The following is a 7,654-nucleotide window of genomic DNA, read 5'->3' as shown; positions in this document are numbered from 1 at the left end:
GAGGATTTATGTATGATCAGCACAAGGGCATAAATATTGTTATTTTACCTCATAAATCTGTCCCTACGGTGGAATGTGACTGTTAGGAGTCAAGCGCTGTCCCCTGCTGTAAAGTTCAAACTTTTGTTTTTTAATTTGATTTTGAGCACCTCAAGAAGCAGGGAAACCTGAGGTGATTAATGGCAGGATGGCATTCGGGCCGCCGTTACCTGAGTGCCCGGGGAGGGGAGCGCGACGCGCGGGTTGAGGCGAGGCGAGACGAGGCGGGGCGGGCTGAAGGGGACTGAGGTGAGGCGGGAGCCCCCCCGGCCCCCCCTGAGGCGCCGCAGCAGCCGCGCTATGCGCCATGCAGGTTCCCGGGCGGCCGCTGGTATTCTCGCACGCAGCTTCCCGGGCGCAGCAGCCGTCTCGGTGTGTGGCGCCGAGGCAGGCACACAAAAGAGCGGTTGCGACTGCCCCCCGGGTCCGGGTCCGGGTCCGGCGCCGCGGGGCGGGGAGCGGCCCCGCCGCTGTCAGCACGGTAAGGAGCGGGGCAGGGGCACGGAGCGGGGTGTGGCGGCGGCGGCAGCCCTGAGGGGAGCGGGGATGCCCGGCGGCACGGAGCGGAGCCGCGCCGCCGCCTCCCGCCCGCCGTGGGGCCGGCGCTCGCCCCCCCGGCCCCGCTGCCCCCAGCCTCGGCGGAGCGGGGCCATGGCGGGGCGCTGCGGGCATTGGGGAGCGGGGCCCGGCGGTGCGGCACGGCTCGGCTCGGCACACCCGCGATGTCCGCGGGAGCACGACGGGCCGCCCGGGGAGCGGGCTCGGAGAGAGGCGAGGGGAGCCCTCGTGCCATGCAGCACCGTCGAGAGTTTGTCTGATTTCGTGCCTCCGGTGTGGCAAAGGGACCACACATTTGGATCCGCTTTTTTTTTTTTTTTTTTTCTCCCCCCTTCCCTTCATCTGTCTGGAGGGAAAAAGCGGCTCAATTGGGAATTCTTGATCTTTCTCGGGGTGAACAGCATGAGGCATGATAGCGTGCTCCGTTTTCCCCTTTTTTGAGCAGCTCTCGGTTTTTTCTCCTTCGTATTGCCGTAACAAAAGGGCTGGGGGAGGAGGGGAGTGCTGCGTTTCAGCCGCATCTCGGGAAGGCGAGGACTGCTCGGTCTGTCCCTGCTTCCAGGCTGCGTGCTTGGCATCCTCGGGGCCGCCTGGCTGGCTGCTGCAGGGTGGCCGGGGCAGAAAGGATAATTAAACAAAACCACAAGAGGTTCTTATACACTGTTTGTAGTTCGGAGATAATGTGCATTGCACCGAGGTATAAGAAAAGTGTTGAATTACTATGGCCTGTTTGGTGAGAAATGCAGATGTTTCAGTTACATTACCTTGTCAAGGCCACCCTATAATCTTCCTGGAGGGGGTTGGGTGCCTGCAGAAAAGGTATTCCATGTATTTTGCCTTTTACCCAAGAATTCCTCATTCATTTCTACTGGTAAAATAAAAACTGAAGCAACTATCATAGTTTTATGTGGTTATGTGTAAGCAATAGTATTTCTGCATAAGGTGATCCTGAAAGGATTCTTATGTAACTGTTTATTGATACTTGAAAGTAAAAATACAGTATATGCTGGTTATCTGTATGTCAAAAAGCATAAGATTTAAGCTTATGTTAAAGCATAAGATGTAAATTTATCACTGTATTGTCCAGGTTCTCTTCTCTATGGGACAGATGAGGAGGACAGAGCTTTTCTTTCTGTACTGTTGTGCTACGGGTACTAACCTGCTAGAGGGGAAGCCACTGTACTTGCTCCTCTATGGGCTCACAGAGTTTTGGGCTGCAGACTTGTCCTTGTGAAACCTTGATTGTCAGGCTTCCTAAGCCTAAATTCTCTGATAGTTCAGCCCTTATCTGGCACTTGGAAATATCTAAAGCTATTTTTACAAATGCAGTGTTGCCTCTAATCAGAAGTCGCATTATTACTTCGCCTTGATCCTCTGATCATAAAGAAAAAGTGTTCTTGAAAAGGCCATGGCTGCTCATCTCTTTGGTCAGCCTTATGATTCTAAGCAAACATCTCGAAAAGCATTTTTTGTGCAGTTACTTGGTTAATGCCAGTTCAGGTTGGAGACTGGAGATGAATTTAAACAAGAACTAGGTCCTTAAGAAGTGACCTTTGCTCAAGGCTGTAAGCATGAGGAGCCACTTCAAGAAACATAATTGTACCATCTCTCCAGCTGTTCTGATAAGAACATTTGCTAAGAAATAATTTCTGAAAATACCGTCATTTAAACCTCTTCCAGGTTATACTCCTGTGCTGAAGGCGGAGAAATCTAGCAAGAAGTGACCTGTTGCTGGCTGCCAACTCACAGAGAAAAATAAAAAAAAAAAAACTCATCTTGTTGTACAGAATGAAATGCTGGTTATAGCCTTTGAACCCAACGGAGTGTGAGAAGCCTAGAGTTAATGTTCTGATAGGCAGGCTTTGGGTACTTTTGCATGGCCCTAGACTTGTTATATCCATTTCCCATTTCATCCGTGCTTCAATAAACAAGGCCATGCTTTAAGGCATTGCAACAACAGAGGCTGCTGAGACGGTCCTGGGGGGAATCAAGCTGCACGTGAACCAGGCGTGTGCCTTGGCAGCAGAGATGGCCAGCAGCATCCTGGTCTGCATGGAATTCAGCCACTAGATCAAGGGAAGCAATTATACCCCTCTACTCAGCACTCATTAGACTGCATCTATAATGCAGTTAAAGGCTGGACTAGATGATCTTAGAGGTCTTTTCCAACCTGAATGATTCTGTGATCTCGGCAAAGACAGAGTGTAATATTGGTATGATACACTGGCCAACTACTGTTACCTGTGTTGATAAAGTTATACTTTACTATAAGCCTCCTGAGAAAGAGAGATTTGCTTGATATATTTATATTTTAATGTAAGTATAAACAAAAGGAAGAACATGCTTTCTAAGTAGTGTCTTTTCTGGCACTCCTGTGAGGCAATTAAAGTCTTGGAACATTGCAAGAGACATAATGATGGTTCTTATAGCTGGAGAAAATAATGCATTGATGCAGTCACATGGATTTCACAAGTTAAGAGGAAGAGCTGAAAGCAGAGTCAGAATTCACTAGTTTTTAGACACTCTACAAAACAAGCAATTGCTGAGCAAAATGTTCATTGTAAGTACTTTGGATACTTGCAAATGCTTTTAGTCTACTGGAGAGAGCATTAATATGTGAGGATTATTTATTTATTTTCCTGAGGACGCATTTACCATCGAGGGCTGTGTGAAAAGCAGCTCAAGAAAGCATCGTGCTTGAAGCGTTGAATTCTTTAGGCTTGTCCTGCCCACAGAAGACAAACATGCAGCACTTATACTTTATCATGGCATCTGTGAGGAGAGGGCTTTCTTTTGAAGTTTGAATTTTATTTAAACTTCAGTCTCATCTCAGCTAATGGTACTATTTTCCAGAAGAAAGATCTTATATAAGTGATAGAAACAGATACAGAATGAAGTGTTTGTTTCTGATGCTCATAGGTGAATGCACTGTCACTTGAGTACATGACGTTACTTTCCTTTTTTTTTGTTGCAGTACTTACTGCCTTCACCTACTGCAGCAGAGATGGATGACTTGCACTTCAAGAGGAGTAAGTTAGAGTAGAGCAGAGCTGCTTCGGAAAGCTGTAGGATTAACAGGTACTTCCACCTAGGCAAAGGGGGGGAATTAGAAGCCTTGTAGGTGGGGATGAGGAGGAAGCGTCGTCATTCCCAGATGATAACGTTGTGTGATGTATTGCTGGAGATGCATACTCTAATGTATAATCATGCATGAAGGGATCATTTGCTTTTGAAATAGAGGTAGATAAAGAGGAAAGGAAAGTTGGCAAAAGGTATGTTAAAAATAAAAAATGCTTGGATAGTAGAAGTATGACAGTTATAAGCAATGTGAGGTTTGGAGTCTAGATAAGAATTTTTCAAATAGCAGCAATTCTGTAGTGCTGATATCTACCTGGACTCCCACTGGGAGCTGCAGGAAGGAGTATCTTGGGATAGTTGTCTGTTTTGAACTACTAAAGATGAAGCTTCCCTCAGAGAATAACCCTTCTAGTTACAGACTTTACTAATCAAGATTCATCCACATAAGAATAACTTGCTTTATTTCTTAGAAGACAGGTTGATTATTTCCATTCTGTTGTTTAAGCAGTTTTTGAACTTCATTTTGTAAATCGATGTAAGGAATATTTGTGAACACATCACTAGCTAGCATTATTTGCAGATTTCTGTCTTTCCTTTTACATCTGGAAAGATCCCCCTCACAGACCCTTATCATCTGCAACCTTTGTGAAAGTTCCTCTCCCATCAGCTATTGTACATAGATGTTCATTTTCAAAGAGTGAAATCTGCTGGTTTTTCTTTCCTAACCATTTCTACAAGAGAGAGGCCTGACCTTGTAAGTTTTTCTTTCTATACATACTCTACCTTTGTGTATTAAGGGTTCACAAGATCTGATTGAAAAATTAGTGAAATTCCTTCACCTGAGTACAGTAGTTAGATTTAGCTAAGACTTAATAAAGTGGTCATAGCAGATGAGTTTCTTCTCACTGTCATGAGTATAGCAACATCTTAAAACTAAAACAAAAAAAAAAACAGCTCACAATTCAACGTAATGGTTTTGTAACACTACCTGTGGGAGTTCTGGTAGGTATGCAGATCCAGTTGCTTGAGCACCGTAGTTCAAAATGCCAAGTAACTTAGGGCTTTTGGGGCTCACTTCCTTTTTCCCCAGTAAGGTATCCTTTCTATGATGACTATCGAGAGTCACCTCTGCTTTCCAGTTGCTCTAATTTGGATTTGTTGTGAATGACAGCCAAGTGCTTATCTTAGCATGACGCTACAGGGTTCTCTGAGGATTTAGTGAGATAGCAATTCCAGCAAAAATTGAACAGAAAATTCATATTTTAGCAGATAAACAGAGATGGAGAATGTATGTTCTCATGTATAGACTTTCATCTTTACATCTCACTGTATTAAGAGCCTAAGTCCACAGGAGGAACTTCAGGCAGTTAGGGTTTTAGGAACGACATTGGAATAAGCCCCTGAGATCACTATGTGGTCTGTTTCTCTGGGTAAGCTGCTGAAGAAAGAAGCATAGGAATAAATGGAGAAGACCTTTCATATCTGAGGTTTGTAACAGTTGATGTAAACCTTAGTTGCACTAACAAACCAGCAACAGACAGTAATGACAATGTGACTTCAATTTTCCACAAACATTACTGTGCCCATTGTTTGGAGAATCACATGGACAGATCCCTCGAGGACCTCTGGAATGAACTCCGTAGGTTTCCTGCCATGCAGAAGACCACTGGTCTCATACAAAGTGACCCTGTAGCACCGGGAAGTCCTCAGTCATGGGGAATATCAAGGCATTACAGCATTTCATGGGAAGGAAGAAATAAAGCACATCAAAAGTCAGGGGGAACCAACTCTGTCATGAAGCATTTGCAACAGGGCAGAAACTTTTTGAAGTGATTTTTGGTAATAAAAGTTGGAGAAAGCTCACCTACGTAAGTAAGCACTGAAAGGTCTATAGGTCTGTCCCTTACTTTAGGAGCTCTAAACTGATTAGAGAAATATTATTAGCATATCACAAAGGAAGAGAACATGGGAAGAAAGAAGGGGGGGGGGCAAGATAACATCTATGTTGATGGTGATGGTGGTGATAATCTTTATGTGAAAATTCCCTGAGGAGGAGGAAGTGATGAATTTTTGAAGTGTATGCTCCAAAAGAGTGAATATTTAGGCAGAAGTAGGGAGTCTGGCTGAGACATTAGCTGCAGTTCCAAAATCAAGGTGATATTTGCCTCAAATCAGATGAAACACAAGATTATAAAGTCATTGGTGTGTTGCATGCGTTAAACCAGGATGAACAGCTACCAAGGAACAATAAAATCGGGCTCTATGCCTCTTTTTTTTTTTTTTTTTGTACTCAAGTATTCCCAAACTATTTAGTTAAGTATTTCTAAGCAGCTTTTTCCCCCCCACCACTATACATGCTGTAATACAGGGTGAGAAGCCCAAGTTCCACAGGGACAGTGCCTGTCTAAGCAATATTATAATAACCTCCCGGAAGGAGTAGCTCTGTTTGGCATTCAGTGCTCAGGTTCAGTGAAATAGCTGATCTTTATGCAAGAGAACAAATAATAAAGAAAATAAGATTCCCCCACAGCCTGCCATGTATTCACTACCTTCATGCACGAGACAAACAAGGGATATTTGGGTAGACTTTGTCTCCCACTGTGCCCTTCAAAACCAAGATCCTCTGCTGTACTTCCCTGTTTCGCCCGCCTTTCTAGGGAGTTTCAGAAGTGCTTGTTAACTTTGCCTTTCCCTGCCCCAGCAAAATGGTCACAGATTCCTAACTGAGCGCCTGGTTACTGAAGCGACTGGAGCAATGAAAAAGAATGACTGCTGCACAGATCAGATTCTGTTCTAGAGTGACATAGGAGTCTTGGTTGGTTGGTCGCTTTCAACAAGCGTGAAATGCTATCAAGCAATTGCCATTACTGTCTAGAGTCGCTGATACCAGCCACCACAAAAATAACATTTCAGTGCAAGGGAAAATGCACCCATTTGGTTTAGTCAAATCTTAGAATAGGCCTCAAAACTCATTCTCCAAACGCCAAGAGGGATGCATTTTCAACAACACATCAGAGCAAGTGCATGGAAATGAGATTGCTTGCTTCTTGTTCACAAGCAACATTTCTTTAGAGCTACTATGCCCTTCAAATACACACCAAATCTCTCTCTCCTGGGAGTGAGGATTTTTATTTTTTTTCCTGAGCTGTAGGCTTTCTATTAAGGATGGCCAACCTGACTGCAATTTCTTGGGCAAGAGGGGTTTTTGGAGGTTTGTTACTACCTGCTACCAGGTTGCATGATTGCTGTGCTGTCTTGAGTGAGGGTGCAAGTTCTCTCCCAGTATTTAATGCTCATATTGTTTCAAAGTCCATTACAACTACTAATGTAGGAATAGTCAGAAAGGCAGGCTCACAAAGAAAACAAATATTTCTACTCTTATAAACTGATCCAGGATGGGAGCGAAGCAAAGGCTTGCCTTGGCTCCAAACTCTTACTATGCAGCATAGCATGTTGTTGCCATGCTACCAGAATTGCTTGCCTTGATATTTAAATTTACCCTTAACAAATTTGCATTTAAAAAGAATGAACTGTTAACAGTACATTAAAATATAAAATAACCTGACAAGCCATAAACCTTGCCATCAATTTGTTCATATATTTCTGACTTCTACAGATCTTTTTTTTAATTCCCAAAGTTAACCCTGCCACAACAACAGAAATCCCAGAGACGAATGAACTGACAAAATCTGGAAAGGCACTGTTGGTAGTGCAATAAAGGTTTATGTCAAGAGAGGAATATAAATGATAGTTTCCATACTTAACGAAAATGTGCATTTTGCCTACCTCAGTAAGTGCCTCTTGCCATCCTTCGTAGTCTCTGATTTAGCATTACAAAGGAAAATCAGAGTGTAATGATATTTTCGTTATTGCTGAGCTGTGGAGGAAAAAGAATGTTATATATGTATACACACACACACACACACACTATTCTTTAGATGCAAAAGCTTTTGTTACTGGAACATAACTCTTGATTAGA

General features: G+C 43.7%; 1 protein-coding gene across 3 annotated transcripts in view; it reads left to right on the top strand.

Annotated features, from left to right (window-relative positions):
• The first annotated feature begins 291 nt into the window (after positions 1-291).
• APBA2 (amyloid beta precursor protein binding family A member 2) overlaps positions 292-7,654 on the top strand; it is a 100,202-nt gene continuing 92,839 nt past the window's right edge. Inside the window, exons 1-2 of one of the 3 annotated variants that reach the window (XM_040569872.1) lie at positions 292-520; positions 3,572-3,626. The gene's annotated coding sequence lies outside the window, so the exon portion shown is untranslated. The remainder of the gene's footprint in view (positions 521-3,571; positions 3,627-7,654) is intronic. The other 2 variants (XM_040569871.1, XM_040569865.1) reach the window with 2 other exon arrangements.

Source organism: Cygnus olor, chromosome 11 (genome assembly GCF_009769625.2).
Source record: "Cygnus olor isolate bCygOlo1 chromosome 11, bCygOlo1.pri.v2, whole genome shotgun sequence".
Lineage (NCBI taxonomy): Eukaryota > Metazoa > Chordata > Aves > Anseriformes > Anatidae > Cygnus > Cygnus olor.
This window is presented reverse-complemented; position numbering and strand designations above follow the sequence as displayed.